This window comes from Pseudorca crassidens, chromosome 19, assembly GCF_039906515.1.
Source record: "Pseudorca crassidens isolate mPseCra1 chromosome 19, mPseCra1.hap1, whole genome shotgun sequence".
NCBI lineage: Eukaryota > Metazoa > Chordata > Mammalia > Artiodactyla > Delphinidae > Pseudorca > Pseudorca crassidens.
In genome coordinates, this window is record NC_090314.1 from 10725262 (window position 1) to 10746370 (window position 21109).

At 48.4% G+C, this 21109-nt stretch overlaps 1 long non-coding RNA gene across 1 annotated transcript; it reads left to right on the plus strand.

The window, feature by feature from the left end:
- The first annotated feature begins 16177 nt into the window (after positions 1-16177).
- On the plus strand, positions 16178-18353 carry LOC137211611 (uncharacterized). Its single transcript, XR_010937156.1, has 2 exons — positions 16178-16404; positions 18119-18353. It is a non-coding gene; the product is annotated as an uncharacterized lncRNA (long non-coding RNA).
- The last annotated feature ends 2756 nt before the right edge of the window (positions 18354-21109 follow it).

Sequence of the window (21109 nt, forward strand, 5' to 3'; positions counted from 1 at the left end):
CAAAAAGGTAGTCCCCGCTTACTGCAACTAGAGAAAGCCCATGTGCAGCAATGACTGAACACGGCCCAAAAAAAATAAAAATAAGAATTAAAATAAAAAATTTTTTAAATTAAGAAAAAAAGAAATGTCCAGAATAAGCGATTAATCCAGAGAAAGTAGATTAGTGGTTGGGTAGGGCTGGGGGTTTGGGAGGAAACAGGAATGACTACTAATGGGTATGAGGTTTTTTGGGGGGCGGGGTGATGAAAATGTTCTCATATTGATTGTGTTGATTACACGACTCTGTCAATATACTATAAACCACTGAATTGCACATTTTAAGTTAATAAATTGTATGGTATATGAATTATATCTCAATAAGGCTGTTAATTTAAAGAAAGAAAGAAAGAAAGGCAGTAGTTCCTAACCTCATTGGGTTAAGATTCTTGGGAGAAACTACTGAAAGACATGGACCTCCTCCTGCCCCCACCCCACCCCCTCACTCATGAAAAATTCATATGTGCATGTATATAAAAGTTTCATAAAACATCAGGAGACTCCCAGACTGGCTAAAGCCCACTTATTGCCTCCCTGGACGGTTAACAGCCCCAGGAGAACCCTGTCTTGAGGAAACTATCACGAGTAAATGTTAGGTCAGCTGCACACCTGGAAGGTTCCTTTCCATCCACGCCTCATCTTGGCCTTGGACCACCCCTGTCACAGTCCCTCCTAGCCTTCTCCTCGTCTCCCTCTTCAAGCTGTCTTGACATCTTTTTTTTTTCAATTGAGGTATAACTGACATACAACATTGTATTAGTTCCAGGTGTGCCACATGACTTGCTATTCGTATATACCGCAACAGCATCACACTGCATCTAGGTGACATCTGTTACCACACAGTTACAACATTTTTTCCTCTTGTGATGAGAACTTTTAAGATCTACACTCTTAGCAACTGTCAGATATGCACTACAGTATTTTTTTTTAATAAATTTATTTATTTTTGGCTGCATTGGGTCTTCGCTGATGCACGCGGCCCTCTCCAGTTGTGGCGAGCAGGGGCCCCTCCTCGTTGTGGTGCGTGGGCTTCTCATTGCAGTGGTTTCTCCCCTTGCGGAGCACGGGCTCTAGGTGCTTGCGCTTCAGTAGTTGTGCCTCGCCGGCTCCAGAGCCCAGGCCCAGTAGCCGTGACGCACGGGCCCAGTTGCTCTGCGGCATGTGGGATCTTCCCGGACCAGGGCTCGAACCCGTGTCCCCTAGCATTGGCAGGCGGATTCTTAACCACTGTGCCACCAGGCAAGTCCCTGGACATTTCTTATAAATGGAATCATACAACATGTTGTCTTTTGTGTGGCTTCGTTCACTTAGCATGTCTTCAACGTTCATCCGTGTTGTAGCGTGTATCAGTACATCATTGCTTTTTTAATGGCTAAACAATATTCCATTGTATGAATTTACCACATTTTATAAATCCAGTCAGCATTTGATGGACATTTGGGTTTTTTCTACCTTTTGGCTATTATGAATAAGGCTGCTATGAACATTTTTATACAAGGTTTTCTGTAGATGTAGGTGTTTGTTTCTCTTAGGTATATCCGTATATATATATATATTTAGGAGTGGAATTGTTGGTTCAAGTGGTAACTCTGTTTAACCTTTTGAGGAACTGCTACACTGCCTGGAACTACTGCATTTTGAAATACTCTGGGAGCACTTTCATTTCAGGGATTAATGGCAGATTAGCAAAAAGGAAGGCCAGCTGGCAGGGAAGAGTCAGATAGAAAAGCAGGATTTGATGAAGTAATGGTCTAGGGACAGTTCAAGATTGATGACTGTAATATCCAATTACACGCTGCCTGGACCCAAGGGAAGGAGGCTGAACCATGAATTAGAGAGCAGGCAGCTGTCCCAGCCTTACCCATAATTCACTTATAGCCCCCCTCCTCCCCCGTGTGCCCTTGCCCCTCCCGCCCACCCTTCCCATCCGCCACCCTCACACCTGGGCATCAGCACCCTTCTGTCAGTCAACAAATAGTGGTATAATTGGGTGCCTCCCATGTGCCCAGTACTGGTGGGGGGGGGTGGGCAGAGGGGCCAGATTAGCAAACAATTGATATGGTTCCTGAATCCTGGAGCTTGTGGTCTTTTGGCAAAGAGAGATAGTAAACCAATATGTATAAATAACTGAATAATTAGCACTGCAAGGCTGTCGGGAAATGCTGGGTGCTGAGATCATATAAGGGGATGGAGGTGGGAACCACCCGAGTCTGTCTGAGGAAACTGTGTAATGTTTATGGAGGGACTTATACAATGAATAGGTGTTTTTCTGAGCCAGACAGTGGTGAGGAGAAGGAGAGAGGAGGGTAAGGCTGTCCTAACACAAAACAGGGGGCCTGTGGGTCTGGAAGAGATGGCGCAGAAGGCCAGCGTCACGGGAACAGAGAGAGTAAGGGGAGGAGGTGGGCTAGAGCATGCAGGGCCTTTTGGGTGGGCCTGTCCAAGGATCTCGTGTTTTATTCTAAGGGAACTGAAGAGCACTAGAAGATTTTACTAAAGAAAAAAAGCAAAGGCTAAGAGACCAAAGGTTGGGCTCTGAGTCGAAGTTTATTTGGTTTTTGTTTTACAGTGACAAGCTTAGGAAGCCAATGGGGCCCCTCCCCGCCCCAGGAGCCGGGGTTGGGGGGGGATGAGGTTTGGGGGAAGAGAAAGGGAGTAGATCTTTAAATCTGAAAAACAGAACAAAACAAAACTCAAAACCCTCTCTGTCCTGTGCTAGGAAGGTAAGTCTCTGAGTGCTGCCGGTGAAATCTGGGCTTGATCAGGTGGGCGCAAGGCCCCCCGAGGGGAGATCCTTCCTTGGGGGCTGTCCTACTGTTTGATGCAAGGCAGGGTGCCCGACTTGGGGTGACGGCATGCAGTTGTCTTAGAAGCCGGACCTGCACTGCTGTCAGCAGGCTACACAGCATGTCAGGGTCGAGCCAGGGAGGAGCATGGTGACACTTGCCCTTGGAAGAGATGGCTTTGGCTACTGTATGGAGAATGGATTAAACAGGGTGCCCGAGACGGGGGAGGCCAGAGCGCCTGCAGGGAGACCACCTCGCTAAAGGATACTTTTTTCGGTAGAATGATAACTTCCGTATAAATATAAAATGGACACGTCTTAAAGATTTCACCGAACTCATCAACGGAGTGAACCAGTGTGACATAAGACCCAGTTCAAAGGAGAGTCCAAAGAACAGACGTTCCAGAGAGGCAATCTGGTATGCTGAAGTTAAGTTGCTAACAGATGTAAAAATGATCTCCGCCACAGGGCAGCAGTCAACTGCATCTTCCCTGTACAAAATTCATTTGAATTTCTATGAGCAGAAATCATTCGCATCACCTCTGTAAGTTTCCTGTCTCTACAGAGTTGCAAACTGGAAAAGAAAAAAGAAGAGAAAGGTCAAACTCCTCTAGAATCAGATAACTCTGGAAGGGTCCTCTAGAGACAGCACTGAAAGGAAACATAGTAATATTTTTGCCTAATTCAAAGCATCTCACAAATTTCCCAGGCCGGTTTGGAGCTGCTGCAGTGGTCCATGCAAACCCGGACCTAGGCAGAGGAACAGTGTGTGTGGAACATATCCAAGTGGTGTGCTGTGGTTGAATGGGGGTGGTGAGGGTCCCCAGATCTCCCTCCCTCCTGCCTGCAGAACCCGGGACACCCCAGGAAGCCTGGGACTCTTCAGAATCCAGTTTGAAAACGTGGGCCTCGGTATTTCCTAGGTTCCTGCCTGTTGAGCATTCTTTGGGCTTTCTAGTTCCCCGGGTCTTACTCTGAATTTTTCATGTATATTTAAGTACCACCTCCTGCTTGCATTTAGAGATCTTAAAACATTAAAGAGAAATTGTGCAGTTTTGATGAGGCAATCCAGCATAGTGCTTTTAAACGCAGACTCTTGGAATCAAAACTCTGTACTCTGTCACCTTAGGCACGTCTCTTAATCTTTCTGTGCCTCTGTTTCTTCACTTGTAAAATGGAGACCATAGCAGCTCCTAGGGTTGCTTTGAGGAGTAAATCAATTAATGTATGTACATCATTTAGTACAGAACCTGAGGCATGGGAAGTACGAAGGATTTCCTATCATTGTGATTCTGAGACAGTCCTGGGACCTGGGACGCTTTGCTGCAGGTCTGCAGTACTTGCACCTGGACACACCTGTCCTCCGGCAACCAAATATAAAGAAACTATATGGGACTAAAAATAACTGCACGCATGCACAGTTGGGGCAAAATTATGGACAAAAGAGACAGAGACCAAAAAACCCAACTGCCACTTTTGAAAAACCGGAGCAAAAGCAGGGTACTTTGCATGTCCCTTGCACACACCACCACCTAAGGGGTGGGCAAAACACCTAAACCACCCCTCTGGCCTGACCCTGGACACACCCCTGCCCTCACCCCATATAAGAAACAAGCTTGCCCCCCTCTACTCAGGGAGCGGAACAAGCAAGGGAACCTGTTGTTTGTTCTAGCTTCCCCCCGCTGCAGCAGGGGCCCCAGTAAAGGCTTGCCTGAATTTCTTGTCTGACCTCTAGTCAATTTCTGTTGTTTGGGGAAGGCCAAGAACCCTAGTCATTATCAATTCTAGTGGTTGAATGAATCCACAAGCCATCATTCTGCTTCACTCTGCTCATGAGAAGCCCGGTGGGTGGGATCACGGTGCCAAGTGTCTCATCAGAATTGTGACCCTTAACTAACCAACAAGACTCAGAAGTGAGTACACAGACAGGTAGCAAGATTCAGCTGTGTAAACAAATAGCAGATGGGTGAGAATCTTCGACATCATCATCATCATCAAATACTTATTGAATGCCTGCGAAACCCAATGTGACATGGAAGGCATCAGAGAAGGGATGCTGAAGACCATGGATGCCCACCTAACCACGCCACCCAAGCCATCCTTGGAAAAGAATCACAGAAAACTTGGAGGTAACTCCTCATAGCCTTTTCCTTCCTGAGGCACAGCAGATGTGATGGACAGAGAGGTTAAGGGCTGTTCTCACGCTGAATTTTTGCCCCGTCTTCTCTTCTCCCAGAGAATGCTTTCTCAGGCTCCTGTCAGCCCCCTAATTACAGAGAGCTGAGGACCAGTTAGAGGAAGGTCTGTGTACAACCCCTCGTCTATGGGAGCTCCCAGCAGAGTTAAATATATTGATAAGACTCATTATTACAACAGATCGGGTATAACATTTACAAAGAGTATTCTTTGATACCCTGCTTTTCTAAGAGATGGAGCGACTTCCCCTCCCTTTGAGTGTGGGCTGGACTGAGCAACTCTCTTCTGAAGAATAGAATATGGCAGAAGTGAAGGTGTATGATCTCTAAGACCAGGTCAGAAAAAGCATCGTGGCTTCCTCCTTTCTGTCTCTCCCTGGGTGCATTCAGTCTGAGGGAAGCCAACCACCATGCCATGAGGACACTCACGCAGCCCTATGGAGCCTTCCACCTGGTGAAGAACTGAGGCCTCCCACCAACAGCCATGAGGTTGGATCTTGGAAATGGATCCTCCTACCTCAGATAAGCCATCAGATGCCTGCAGCCCTGGTCAATAGCTTGACTGCGCTTCATGATAGACCCAGAGCCAGAACCACCCAGTGAAGCTGCTCCCAGATTTTTGACCCTCAGAAATCATGTGAGATAATGATATCATTGGGGTTTTTTGGTTGGGGTTTTTCACCTCACTTTCTCAGCTGACACCCTAATCTAAAGTAGCCACTCAGTCACTCTCAAATATATAAGCCCATTGTATTTTTTATGTAATTTTAAATTAATTACTACTTGGGAATTCCCTGGCGGTCCAGTGGTTAGGACTCCGTGCTTTCACTGCCAAGGGCACAGGTTTGATCCCCGGTCAGGGAACTAAGATCCGACAAGCGGCAGGGCGTGGCCAAAAAAAAAATAATTACTGCTTAATTTTCTTATTTGCTCATTGTTGAAATAACTTCACTATAAGCTCCATGAGAGCTGGCATCGTTTCTGTCTTATTCAGAGATGTGTCTTCATTGCCTAGTTAGTGCCTGCTACATAGGAAGTGCTCATTCAGTGTTTGTCGGGTGAATAAAGTGAATGAACTATATATTCTTTAATGGAAGGACCTATGTTGATCTTTGGATCTCTGTAGTTCTGAACATAGCAGCTTGAACATGATCGGAGCTCAACTAACATTAGTGACTGAATTAATATACTTTATAAGACAGTAAAGAAGTGAAAAATGAATAGAATGTATGTGATATTATTGCTTTATGCCCCTAAATTTGAGGTAACTTATCGCTCGGTAATAGATAACTATTGCAGATAGCTAGGGGTTTTTCTTTTTTGCCTAATCATTTGAAAATAAGTTGCAAACATGACTCTTCAGCTCTAAATATTTTAGCAAGTTTCTTAGAACAGTGACACCCAAGAATTTTATTTTGATTTATTAGGAATTATCACATCCGTAAATTTGAATATCGATGAAATGATTTCTAATATACAGTTCATACATTTCTCCAATTGTCCAGTATATCCCAATGGCCTCCCACTTCATACAGAGTAAGAGCCAAATCCTTATCAAGGCCACAAGGCCCTCCGTGACCAGCTCCGCCCACCCCTGTCATCTCTCTGACCTCATCTCCTCCCCTCCCCCTTGCTCACTCCTCTCCAGCCTCACCAGCCTCCTCCACGTTCCTCCCACATCACGGCCTTTTGCACTTGCTGTTCCCTGGGTGCAGAATTTGCTCTCACCTCCTTAAAGTCTTTGCTCAAAGGGCTCGGATGTCTCTTCCTCCGTGGGGTCTACCATGGGTACCCATTCGGAAATGGCAGTCCCCACGCCTGGCACGCCCATTCCGTTGCCCTGCAGATTTTTCTCCATAAACATACCACCTTCTAACATACTGCATAATTCACTTGTTGACTTTGTGTAACATCCGTCTCCCCTATTAGAATGTCAGCTCCACGGGGGCAGGGGTTGTCATCTGTGGTCACGGCAGTATCCCCACTGCCTAGGGTGATGCCTGGCACAAACGCCAGTGGAGCTGGTACATCTGTCAATGGATGTTTGTAGGATGAATGAATGAACGAAGGAGTGAACTGAGAGAAATGCCTCCCGTGGACACTGGCGAAGGGGATCCAAAGATCAACATAGGTCCTTCCATTAAAGAATATATGATGAATTGAACACCTGCTGGGAGAGTCGGCCACATTTGGGGCAGAGTCAGCAAAATGAGGGTGAGCCTTGCTAGCCAGAGAGGGACCCTGTGGCGGATTACCTGTGTTCTGGGTTACATCCGGCATCTCAGAACATCCCTCTTATCTCAGGACATTGCTATACTCTCCTTTAAGAAAGAGTGAATAATACTAATAATTGCTGGCCTGTCATATTGAAAGCTTACCATGTACCAGTCATGATGTCAAACACTTCAAACCCAGTGTCTCATTTAAGCCTCCCAACGATCCTACAAGGCACGTGTTACCATAAATCTCATTTTCTAGACAAAGATGATTCAGAGGTTTCACTGACTTTTAAAATTAATGTTGGATTTATTGGAATTACAATTCACAAACCCTAGTTCTTCCTTAAGCTTCGGCTTACAAATCTTACTGTCATTTGTGGCCAACATATTTTCACAGTCACTTTTATAAAGATGTGGAATGTTTGATTCCAGTTACAAAGTTAAACTCCCTTAAACATTTTAAATAGCATTTAAACATTTATTGTGTCCGGTTTCCTTTTATGTACTTTAATGGTCTGACTTAACAAACAGAACCTTTCCAAGTATTTAAATTTAAATTATTCTTCCAATCAATTCAACTTATAAATATGGTGAACTTTGAGTTCTCTGAAATGTTCCCATCCTCTAAGTTCAAAGAGTTTTCAGTTTAAAATTATAAATCGGAATCAGTTCCATTCCTCCTGATTTTCCATTGGAAATTCAAGATTTTTACTCTAAAGAGGCCAAGTGCTATTGAGCTATAAATACGTAAATATCAACTGTGCACAGATTCTTTTACATAAAAACATTAATATCATGATTCGGGTTCCCTTAAACTTTCTATACTTAATTTGAAGTCTATAAAGATGCCCACTCAGCAAGGAAACTGTTTCACATCGTTTTGGGGGTTGCCTTCTCGACTCTTCTGAGATGACAGAGCATCTTCTCTGCCCTGTCATTGCTGTGTCAGTGACCCCATAATTCAGAGGAGGTGCCACATGGCCTAGGACACCTAGATTTAAATGACACGTTATACCCCTACCAGGAAACTCTACTGCCTGATTTGATTTTGCACCTTTGGCTTTTAAGATTAGTCAAGCCATTTTTTATCTAAAGCTAAAGCGCTTCAAACCAGATGGAATCCTGCGTTCTTTCCTATTCTGTTGTCTCTTTGGACCGTGCAAACGTTAGAGATATTAAACTGATATCTGATTGAATTATGGCCTAGGAATCAGCTATTTTCCATCTAGAAGTGGAACCCCAGGCATCCGTCAACAATGGGAATGGACTCGAGGGGTTATCAGTTCCTTGCCAGGTCTGTGACATCACACCCTGTACTTCCACACCTGCGAGGGCAGCCAGCTCTCAGGGCAGGAAATAGGGAGACTTCCTCCAGGGGCCCTATGTTGGATTCTCTCCTGCCGTAAAGGTTAAAGTTCACACATGAGACTAGAAGACAGAAGCAGCAGAATTGCTGCTAGACGCACTCCTCTGGAGGAAGCACAGAGGTGCCTGAGTCCTGCTTTACTCATCTCTTTATAAATCACAATAAGCCTGGTGAGGCTAATAAGGCAGGTGGCATTGTTCCCATGCTTCATTCATTCATTCAACAAACATTTATTGCCCGTGTGTTATGGGCAAGGTCATTGCCTTTGAGGTGCTCACAGGCTATAAGGGAGACCACCAGCCAGAGCTCAGGGCTGAATGAAATTTACAGTCTGGGAAGTGCAGGGGGGCCCAGGGGAGGGAGAGTAATGTCCTTCAGGTGGAGGACATCAGGGAAGGCTTATGAAGGAGGGGGCATTTGACATTCATCTGTGTTTACTGGGTACCCACTGTATGCCAGGCACCATTGGGAGAAGGGTTTGGGGATGAGTAGGAAAAAAGTAAACAGTGTAATTTCAGGTTTTGGGGAGCCGTCGTTTGCTGAGTGCTTACAGTGTACTGACACTAAGTGCTTGACATAGGTGGACTTGTTTAATCCTCCTGGCCCTTCTGTGAGGCAGGAAAACATTAATATCCCCATTTTGTCAGTGAGGAGACTGTTTCACTTATCTGTGGCTGCATAGCAGTCCACCCCAGTGGTTGAAAAGAGCCATCGTGTTCTTGCGTCACGAGCCGGTGGGTCAGGAGTTCAGGCAGGGCTCAGCAGGGGCAGCTCGCTCCTCTGCTCCACTGTGTTAGCCGGGCTTGTGGCTGTGGCTGGAGGATCCAGATGGCCTTGTCCCTTGTCTGGAGTGTCAGGCGGCCCATCAGCTGGGGCACTCTAATTGTCCTGTACGTGACCCCTCTCTCCAACAGGGTGGCCGGGACTTCTTTACTCTCCTTCCCAGAGTGCAAACACAGAAGCTGCAAGTGACACTGCACCATGGCCACCGCATTCAGCTGGTCCACAAATGTCACAGAGCCAGCCCAGGTTCAAGTGGAAGGGAAACTGACATGGGGGGAGAGGCGAAGTCACAATGCAAAGGGCACGCAGGATGGAAGGGATCCCTGTGGCTGTCTTTGGAAACAATCTCATGCAGACACAGGTTTAAATAACTTGCGCGTGGTCATACAGCTAACAGTTAGGCTGTGGGGGTCAGTAGGGTAAAGGTCAGACATGCAGAAATCTGGAGGACGTCTCAGATAAAACGATGCTGTGAGCGAGGGCCCAGAGTCATGAAAACCTGGAGAGTCATCGCTCTGTTTGCTGGAAGAAGTAGGTAGACAAGAATGAAGCGATATAGGGACTTCCCTGGCGGCCCAGTGGTTAGGACTCGGCACTTGCACTGCCGTGGCCCGAGTTCAATCCCTGGTTGGGGAGCTAAGATCCTGCAGGCCTCGCGGCGCGGCCGATAAAAAGAAACTGAAGCCGCGTGTGCATGCGTGTGTGCGCACGCGTGTGTGCGTAAAGTGGAATATTCCTCAGCCGTAAAAAAGAATGAAATCATGCCATCTGCAGCAACATGGATGGACCTAGAGATTGCCATACTAAGTGGAGTCAGTCAGACAAAGACAAATATCATATGATATCACTTATCTGTGGAACTAAAAAAGTTATACAAATGAACTTATATACAAAGCAGAAATAGATCACAGACATAGAAGACAAACTTATGGGGAATTCCCTGGCAGTCCAGTGGTTAGGACTCCACACTTTCACTGCCGTGGGCCCGCAGGAAAACTAAGATTCCTGCGAGCCTCTTGGCCAAAAAAAAAAGAACAAAAAAAAGAGACAACAAAATTAGGGTTACCAAAGGGGAAAGGAGTGGGGAGGGATGAATTACGAGGTTGGGATTAACATATACACACGGCTGTATGTAAAATAGATAAGCAACAAGGACCTACTATATAGCGTGGGGAGTCATATTCAATATTTTGTAATGACCTACAAGGGAAAAGAATCTGAAAAAGAATATATATATTCTGAATCACTTTGCTGTACACCTGAAGCTAACACAACATTGTAAATCAACTACGCTTCAATAAAAAGAATTTTTTTTACATAAAAGAATGAAGGACTTCCCTGGTGGCGCAGTGGTTAGGAATCCGCCTGCTAACGCAGGGGACACAGGTTTGAGCCCTTGTCCGGGAAGATCCCACTTGCCGCGGAGCAACTAAGCCCGTGAGCCACAACTACTGAGCCCGTGTGCTACAACTACTGAAGCCCGCGCGCCTGGAGCCCATGTTCCTCAACAAGAGAAGCCACCACGATGAGAAGCCCGCGCACCACAACGAAGAGTAGCCCCCGCTCTCCATAACTAGAGAAAGCCCGCACGCAGCAACGAAGACCCAATGCAGCCAAAATAAATAAATAAATAAATTGATTAAAAAATAAAATAAAATTGGTTATGATGATAAATGTTAAAAAATAAATAAGTAACTAAAAGAATGAAGCCAAAAAACGTAGGCTGGGGCCAGACCGTGGCTGACCTCGAACACCAGGCTGAACTGTTTGGACTTGACTCTGTAGGCAGTGGGCAGCTATGGAAAGGTCCGGAGCAGGAGAGTGACTTGATCAGTAGGGAGACTAAGCCGGCTCTGCGTCCCCATGTGCGGGATGCATGCAGGCAGCCGGATAAGGGAGGAGGCTCCTACCGGTGATGAAGACCTGACCCGGAGAGCACACGTGCGAGCAGAGGGCTGGGTCTGACGGCAGGAAACCCCACAGGGGCGCATCTGACGCAACTTGGCATCTTGACATTTTACAGATGAGGAAACTGGCTCTGAGGGGTTAACACGCTCCAGGATCTCCTAGCAAAGCAGATGGCAGAGGCGGAAGGTAAGAGGTCTGTGGGCAAAAGAATAAGAGGAAGGTGTGGCCTGGGATGAGGTCTAGGTCTTTGGACCCCTCGTCCATTAGAGCACAGCGGGAGTGTTCGTGGTGGGGGCCCGAAAAGTAGGGGCTCCGGTGACTTCTCTGTAGGGCACGTTGGCATCAGCGACGCGTGGTGTCAGTGCTTCGAATCGTCCAATGAGGAGATGACTTGGCTTGAACCAACAGAAAGAGCCCGCACTGGTGGGGAACCCGCCCTCTTCCCAGGGCCAGGAGCCCACTCATGGGGAGCGAGGCCTGGTCCACTGGGTCCAGTGGGGGCTGCTGTGGACGGGGAAACAGAGGCTAGAATTGCCATCTCCACGCACACCCTGAGTTGCGTCGAGGCTCTTTCTGAGTCGTACATCTTTAAGAAAGCAGCAGGGAAAAAGGAAGAGGGGACACGATATGCAGTTCTTTCAAAGCTCTTAGTTTTCAAAGGCACTGAGGTTTTTTTTTTTTTTTTTTAAACAGAGCCTGGTTGATCTCATTCTTAGCATCTCTGGCTGAAAGGGGCCTCCCCGCCCCCTCTGTGCTGGTTGCTCCCTGGGATTTGTATCTTTTCTTCTGACATACTTCATGCAGGGAGAACTCATTTTGGCTTCCTCAAAAATTGGACGCTAAATTTAGAACTGGCCTCAAAACTTCTGGTCTTTGAGCTCAGCTTGTCTGGCTCAGCCCAGCCCGCCACAGCCGTCTCTTATCACCATGAATGTTGTTCCTATTTGGTTCTCCAGTTGTCTTAGAAACGTGAGTTGGTATGATCGGTCACGGCCAAGAAAGGGGAGCCAGAGCCCACCGGTCTGTCCGGGTAGGACGCTGTCTCTGCTCTTCCCTTGTAAATAATGTTCTCCCCGAGCAGAAAATATTTGCCCCTCATTTATGAGAGCCGGGCCCCTTGGGCCCATTCCAAATTCCTCTGGTCTCCCTTCCATCTGTTGCAAGTTCCTTCCCTAACTTCTCCTCCCTGGAACCACCAGAAAGGGGAGGAAGCAGGCCTTCGTTTGTGCCTGGGCCCATCTGCTTGCCATCTGGACTCAGGCCTATTAACCCCTGACCTTCAGCCATAATCCCTCCTCTCAGCTCCTTCTATGAATTCACTTTGGGAGAAAGAGCCCAGAGCTGAGGGGCCTCCCATTCCCCGCGAGCGGTCCTTTACGTGCCCAGTTCTAACGAAGGAGACGTCATCTCCCTTGGAGCCTAACGGCTGGTTCAGATCTCGGGGCTCTGCCCCTCACTTCATATGTCCTTGGGCAAGTCACTTGACTTTCTAGCCAAGCCTGTTTTCCCAGCTATAAAACGAAGAGTGGAATAAGTGGGCCTCTAACCTTAGGGTGCATCCCGCTTTAAAACATGCCATGCCTCTATGACCATGACCAGTTCTTACTGGAGGAAGCGTCCTTTTAGCATTCAAGAGAGGAGTGTCATACAATGTCACCCACTACATCACCACAGAGCATCACCTCAGAAGGGCACTGGAGAGTGCCGGCGTCCCTCGCTGAAATGCAGTCATAACCGCCCCTACAGCTCAACTCAGAACGATTCTGCAGGAGGCCGTGGCCGGCTGGATCTCATCTGTGATAGTTCAGAAGGTCCACAGCATTCTAAAGATAAAAGCTAAGTTCTCTAGAGCAGTGTTTCTCGAATCGCTTTCCGTGGAACACCGGAATCCCACGTGGGCTTGGGCTTTGCCAACCTGTTGTCCGATCAATTTCGGGAAAGCTGGATTTCTTTACTGCAGGGTTTCTCAGAGCCTTGAACTCAGAGCCACCACTACAGACATTCCGCTTGTCCTTCAGAAGAGCCTCTGGTTTTGCCCTTTTGCTAGTTCCATTTCACAGATGAGAAGATGAGGCTCAGAGAGGTTGTTAAATGATCTGCCCAGAGTCCTGCAGCTTGGACGGTTGGGATCTGAAGCTACAGCCGTGTTCCTAACACGAGGCTATATTTTCATCCCACGTTACGGGCCCTGAGAGGCTGCCTTTGTCCCAGCTGAAACCCCTCAGAAGAAACAGAGCAAAGGGCAGCTTTCTGGGGAAGGAGAGGAGACAGTAAGGGGGCGTGTTACGGGTGTATTAAAGCTTCCGGTATAGGGACCCTTAGCTGCTTCCTGGGGACAATTCGCTGGGTTGGGGGGGAGTCACAGGCTTGTCTGCTGCCCCTCGCAGCTGTAACTGTCTCTGGAGTAAGTCACGGGAAAGAGCGTCATCCCCTTTACAAGAAGGTTTCGCAGAGATTTGTGTTAATCCAGAGACGCCGGTTCTAGAAGTATCCATTGTTCTATGCGGATTAGTACCACACAACTCCCCTCGCAGACATACCTGATTTCACGGGGTCAGCAGCAGCTTCCAGGTGGCCGGCTGCTGCCAGGGGATTCTGAGAGCCTGAGTTAGTTACTGGTCACCTGTTCATTCTTCCCCATCTCTAACGAGCACTTACTGAGCACACTGCTGTGCGTGGGAGACGCAGTGGTGAACAAGTTCAATGTCCCTTCTCTCCAGGAGAGACAGACAGACCTTACACACAAACAAAGGTCCCGAGGGGTGTAGTTACAACCGAAGTGAGTTCTCCAAAAGGAACGTCGTTCTGTGACAATAGGTATCACGGGAGTGTGACCTAGTTTAGGAAGGCATGTGTGGCCGTGAGGGGCACCACTCACATGTCCCTTCAAGAGACCCTCTTCCGAGGAAGCTGCTTGGCTCACAGCTCCCAGTGGCCGCACCTTCAGGTGTTCACACCAAGGCCACGCCCTCCCCAAGTAGCTTGTAGCCAATGGCAGCACAGCAGAGACGCCGTAGCTGGGCCGTCTCTGCTGACCCAGGACCACTCCCCCAGACGGGCAGAGCTTCCCCCAAGCTGAGCTGCCCTGCGGTTCACGGCGCCTCCTTCCCTGTCCCCTTTCACAGGGGTCAGACCTGAAGGCTTCTCCCCACCTGCTTGTGCTCCCTCACGCCCCCTCATTCCATTTTGGCATCTGCTTCTGGTTTAAAAAAGACATAACTGAGTAAAGATTCATGACCTTATTGGCTTTATTGAATGATTCATGAATCGGGCAGCAACCAATCTAGCAGGTAGAAAGGAATTCCTAGGAGCTGTACAAAATGAGAGGCTCTAATAGGCAGAAAGGAGCAGAACAGGGAAGTTAGACTTGGCAAAAAAGCAGGTTGGTAATTGCAACGTCATTTTCCTTTAGGGGATGGCGGGGGTCTACCAGGAAGTTTATCTAACTAACACCGATCAGGTGATGCCCGACTGGCTGGTTTAAGATTTCATTTTTGGGGACTTCCCTGGTGGTCCAGTGGTCAGGACTCTGCACTTTCACTGCCAAGGGCCCGGGTTCAATCCCTGGTCAGGGAACTAAGGTCCCGCAGGCCACGTGGCGAGGCCAAAAAAAAAAAATTTTCATTTCTGGGAGAGCTGAAACTGTAATTAAGTGTCAGTTTAATGGTGACACGGGGCATAAGCAACTCCATTTTGGACCTGCTGTCTTGTTTTGAACACAAGAAAAATTAGAAATTAAATATTTTGAGCTGAATGATCAATGATAATATAATCTATCAAAACTTGTAGTATACAGCTAAAGGAGTGCTTAAAGGAAAATATTAAGTTTATTAGAAAAGAAGAAAGATATAAAATCAATGATCTAATACTCCATTTCAATAAGCTAGAACAAGACGAGCCAAGTAAACCAAAAGTAAGGAGAAGGAAGGAAATAATAGTGATACGAGCAAATATCTGTGACATAGAAAACGTACAAATGGAAAATTAACAAAGCCAAAAGTCGGTTCATTGGAAATATAAACAAAATCGGTAAATTCCTAGCTAGACTGATCAAAGAGACAGAGAAAGGAGGAGAATACATTATGAGTACAAGGAATAAAAAAGGAGATATCACCCCAGAGCCTGCAGACATTAAAAAAGAATAATAAAAATAATAAGACAAAAGAATAATAAGAAAATATTATAAACAACTTTATGCCAATCAGTTTGACAGCATAGATGAAATGGACAAAATGCTTGACAAATCGCAGCTTACCAAAGTTGACACAAGATGAAATGGAGAATCCAAGGAGTTTTATCTATTAAAGAATCCAAATTCATTATCAAAACCCTTCCCTCCAAACAAACTTCAAGCCCAGATACTTTAACCAGTGAATTCTATCAAACATTTAAGGAAGAAATAACACCAATACACACATTTTCAGAAAATAGATGGGGAGGGAACCTTTCCCACTTCATTTTACGAGGTCAGCAGTACCCTGATACCAAAACAACAAAGACATTATAAGCAGATTGAACCCAGATCTCAGCGCCATAATTAACAAGACATTTCTTAGTAGGCCGCATGTCCAGAATGGGTCATCAGGAAGACTGTGCTTGTCACAGACACTCAGGGACCAGGCTGATGAAGCTTCTGTCTCCACAGAAGCTTCCACTGTGATTAAGTCAGAGAAAGGAGACGTAGCGAATTGCATACTGACTCTTAAAGCTTCTGCCCTGAAGGGACATGTGTCACTTATGCTCATGTTCATGACCGTGTCCCGGGGGATGGGGGTGTCCTAACATGCTTTTGGAAGGAGAGGAGAATGGATAGTGGTCGTCTTAGGAGTCATAGATGTATATATAGTAACAGCAGAGCTGAAATAAGTAACATGAATGACCTGCCCAGTGAGAGTACAGAGTGGACCAGGGGGCCCTGGGGGTCTGGGCTTCGGAAATCCCACCAGCCCGAGAGAGAGGGAGAGCCTGGGCAGGAGGCTGAGGTGGAGTGACCAGAGGGAGGGGAAAAATCGGCTGAGTCCATGAAGGGACTGGCCGACGGTGCGTCATGTGATCGAGCGACGGTCGTGTAAAAGGAGGATGCGGACCACCAGGTTGTCACTGGTACCCCAGGTAAGATCCTGTCAGTGGAGTGATGGTGGTAGAAGCCAGAAAGAAATGAGTCAGAACTGAGTGTGGGGTGAAGGAAAGCAGAACGTGGACACGTTTGAAAGAAGTTGGTTGTGAAGGGAAGGAAGGCAGTCACTGGAAGAGCACGTGTTAAGAGAAGGTTTGTTTATTTCAGTGGGTGAGCCCAGAGGATGTTTAAATGTTGATGGGGACCATCTAGTTTGGAGGAAGGGATTAAATGTATAAGAGAAGGGAGTCAGGGACAGTAGAAGGTTCCTGGAAGGTGGGACTTGAAAGTCGGCACTGAAGGATGCTGTGAGGTGGAACGAGGGGGCTGTGGCTGAGCCGCTATGTGGGGGGGGGGGGCAGGCAGGAGGGGAGCCACAGGGAGAGGAAGGTGAGCAGAGCAAGCACACGGGAGGCAGAGAACCGAGCGGGAGAAAGCCTGCAGCAGAGTCTCGCTGGTCCTTTTACTTTTTTTTTTTCTTTTTTTTTAAATTGACTTACAATGTTGTGTCAGTTTCAGGTGTACAGCAAAGTGATTCAGTTATACATACATATATATATATTATTTTTGAGATTCTTACCCCTACAGGTTATTTTGAAATATCGAGTAGCGTTCCCTGTGCTATACAGTAGGCCCTTGTTGTTTACCTGTTATATATATAGTAGTGTGTATGTGTTAATCCCAAACTCCTAATTTATCCCCCCCCTTCCCTTTTGGTAACCATAAGTTTGTTTTCTATGTCTGTGGGTCTATTTCTGTTTTGTAAATAACTTCATTTGTCTTAGATTCCACATATAAGCAATATCATATGACATTTGTCTTTCTCTGTCTGACTTACTTCACTTAGCATGATATTCTCTAGGTCCACCCATGTTGCTGCAAATGACATCATTTCATTCCTTTTTATGCCTGGGTAATACTCCATTGTATTTACATACCACATCTTCTTTTTTTTCCGGTACGCGGGCCTCTCACTGCTGTGGCCTCTCCCGTTGCGGAGCACAGGCTCCGGACGCGCAGGCTCAGCGGCCATGGCTCACGGGCCCAGCCGCTCCGCGGCACGTGGGATCTTCCCGGACCGGGGCACGAACCCGTGTCCCCCGCATCGGCAGGCGGACTCCCAACCACTGCGCCACCAGGGGAGCCCTATACCACATCTTCTTTATCCATTCATCTGTCGATGGAGCTGGTCCTTTTTTCTTGAAAAGATTTCATTCATTCAACAAATATTTATGGAGCACCTGCTGTGTGTCAGACCAGGTCCTGAGCACCGTGGGTAGAGCAGTCAACAGCACCAATGCCATCCTCGTCCTCAGAATCCAGGCCTGTATCCAAAGAAGCCAAGTGGCAACGACCTCTTTGGCCAGGCAGGTGCCCTCAGTTTGGACCCATTTCTTGAATAGCAGCAGATAGACACAACAGATATGCGGGTCAGGGGAAAACAGACTTCCCATAATAGGAAGGGGCTGTTGGATAAGGCTTGTCCTCTGGAAAGTCTTAGGGACTTTGGGGAAGGGAGGTATGTGTGTCCAGATACATCTCTGGAGCAACTTGCTGCAGAGAACCCCTCTGTGCTTTTGAGTGTGTCGGGACGTGTTGGTGGTTGACTCTATATGTGTTTGGAAGAAAAAGAGCCAGGCCAGCAAAGGGGCCCCCTCCTAGGAAGCATGCCCGTTCTGGTTCTTTGTTGTTTTTTACTTTTTGTTCTAGAAATTTGAAAGCAGATACAAAAATGGAGAGAAGAGTACAGTGAACCTCCACGGCCCATCACTCTCACCACCACTGACCGCTGCCTCCTCCAAACGCCTCTGACTTGTCCGTGCCTCCCATCTGGCCGTGAATAATGTACTTTCTCATGAAATCTGAGTTTCAGCTCCCCCTGAAACCGGCACTGTTTCTGGGCTTTTTCCGTTATGTGAGCCAATACATTTCTTTCTAGACTTCATTTTGAAGTGATTTTTTTTTTTTTTTCTCTTGTGATGGAAAGAATCCTGTGTACTCTAGAGACACAACCTTATTCGCCCAGCTCCCTGGGCCCAGGTACCCTTACAAGGGCATCCAGTGCTGTGTTCGTTATCTATGGCTGCATAACAAATGACCCCAAACTTAGTGAGTGTGGTAAGCAGCCTCTAAGAAAGCCCTTAAGGATCCTCTCCTTCTGATATTTGTGCCCTGATCAGTCTCCTCCTATATCCTGTTGAGGTTACTCTGTGAGACCAACAGAATGTAATGCAAGTGATGTGACTTCCAGGTCATAAGAGACTTGAACTTGGCACCTTGCTTCCCCCAGGCATGTCCCACTGCATTGTTATGTCCGAGGGGGAGCCAGGGAGGGCTTCCTGGTGGAAGCAATTGCTGAACTGCATCCTAAAACCTCATCTCCCCTCTGACTGCTCAGTGGACACAGGCCTCTGAAGGCACGTTCAAGGATGACCTCACCCCTTCAGGACAGGCTCTCACGCCTCCCAGGACGTCAAGGGACATGTCTGGATGTATGCATCCTCGAGGGGAGAAAGCCAGACAAGACCCCAGACCCTACTTCCCAGCTGGGCCTCACAGGAGCACTTTCTCAGGGGCCACCTGCCTCCAGTGCCCCAGCCTCTGTGGTCAGTGCAGATAAAGGGGGGAGCCACAGTCCCCACAGGCAAGGCAGGGCGGGTGGTGGAGGTGAGGGTCGGAGAGGAGGTGTTGACCCCCTGCAACCACGCAGACGCACGTCCTGAGCCGCGCTGTCGGCCGGGGGAGGCTGGCTACTGGCTGGTGCTTGGGCCCCCAGCCCCTCTGCTGGCCAGCTGTCTCCGTGCCCTGCCTGTGCCTTCCCCAAGGGGCGCGGGGAGCAAGCCAGGACACCTCTCCCCTTCCATCAGCAGCTCCTGTCCTCCCGCCCACGCACTTCCCACTCCCACAGAACCCCTTCCTGGCAGAGCGCCTTCCAGGCCTGCGTTCTCCCCCAGCTTCCCGTTTGTGCTCCATTGTTCTTCTCTTCCCTTTTGCTAAAGGTCCTTGCTTATGTGATGTGGCAGTGGGTGGGCATTAGCATGGCTCTCTGTGAACATTCCTGTGTGTGTGTGTCTGTGTGTGTGTGCGTTGTTCACCACTGGGTATCGGTGTGTAAGCTGGACCCCGCATAGGGGTATGCGCATGTGCTGGGGGGGGTCACAGGCTCAGATGTGAGAGGAGGCGGGGAGACAGGCAGAAGTCCAGACTCTTTAGCACTTCCTGGAAAAGACCCCCAGCTGCTCTGGCCCCTGCCTTAGCGCTCACCACCCCCTACAGAGCTCACCCAGTTCCTGCCCTCTCTCCCCCCTCAGCCTAGGGTTTCTGTTCCCAATCTCCATCCACTACTAGGCAAACTACTGCCTGACCCTTCAGGCTGTGCTCAAGTGTCACCTCCTCCCAGGAGCCTCCGTGAGCCCCTGGGTCTGGGCTGGTGCCCCTGCAGCAGTCATCACTGCCTCTTCTCTGCCCAGGGCAGCTGCTGGAGGCCAGGACCTTGCCTGTGCTGGTCATCTTCCCTCAGCATCCCACCTGATACCAGGCCCCGTGTGCGAACTCCCTGCAGAGGGGTGAATGAAAAGAAAATGATATATATATGTGTATAACCATAGCCAGAGAGAGAGAGAGAACTTTTTCCCCCAGCTAAACAATCTAGACTGAACTTTTCTCCTGGTGGCTTAAGTAAGGTTCAAGCGTATTGTAGGGATGTTGGGGAATGTGGGTTCATTTTCTCTTTGGAACTGGGGGTGGTGTGTGCCTCTCCACCCTGCTACCCACATACACGCTGGTACCACACCAGGCTGCTTTCCGAAAAGAATGTATGTTATCACTCAACTTCTAATCTCGCTGGTTTAAAGCCAGCGTCAAACACCCCCAGCCATCATCCTCCCCACCAGAAACAGACTTTGAAGTCAGTCTGGGCCTTAGAGGGGGCAGAAGCCTTCGGAGGGAGGGAGGCCCCGCCCCCTCAGCCCCCACCCCTGCTCCCCCCAGCCAATCACTGAGTCCGTTTGGTTTCCGGAGCAAGGGTTGGGGGCGGGAGGCGGGGAGCGGGGCTGGAAGGGCTTTCGAGCCCCGCAGGCTGCGTGCTCCAGGGGCTGACGCAACTGGAGAATTCGGCTTCTTTTTATCACATATATCATTTTGCCATATATGGTCACCGAGAGCTACTGGCAGCGAGGCTCGGGCCCAGATGGTGGGCTCCCAGAGTGAAGTGAGCTACATACCAGCGCAGAACAAACAGACCATCGCTCACCCGCCGGACAGGTGGGTGGGCCAGCAGGGGGCTTCTGTATAGTTCTGTTCACATTCCTTCACTAATGCATGTTGGCCCCCAAAGGCGCAAACAGCCTCCATTTCTGGCTCTTTTTACTGAATTTGCTAATTGCTATTCTTCTATAACCAGGGGAACGAAAAGAATTCCAGGAGGAATGTGGGGAAAGAGATGTGCCGGCCATTCCCCTCGCTTCATCCTCTGACCCTCCCCTCCCCTCCTCCCGCTGCCCCTTACCCCGCAGCCCCCCTGAAGTCCTTCCCATCGCGGCCACCCCCAGAGGGCCTTTTCTGCTGGCTCGCCTCATTTCTCCCCTTGCGCCGGAGTCCCCTCCTCGCCTGCAGCCCTTCAGCCCAGGTGAAGCTGGCCGGGTGCAGATGAGCCCCTGAGGCTGGGCGGGATGCAAAGAACTGTGGAGTCACAGCAGACAA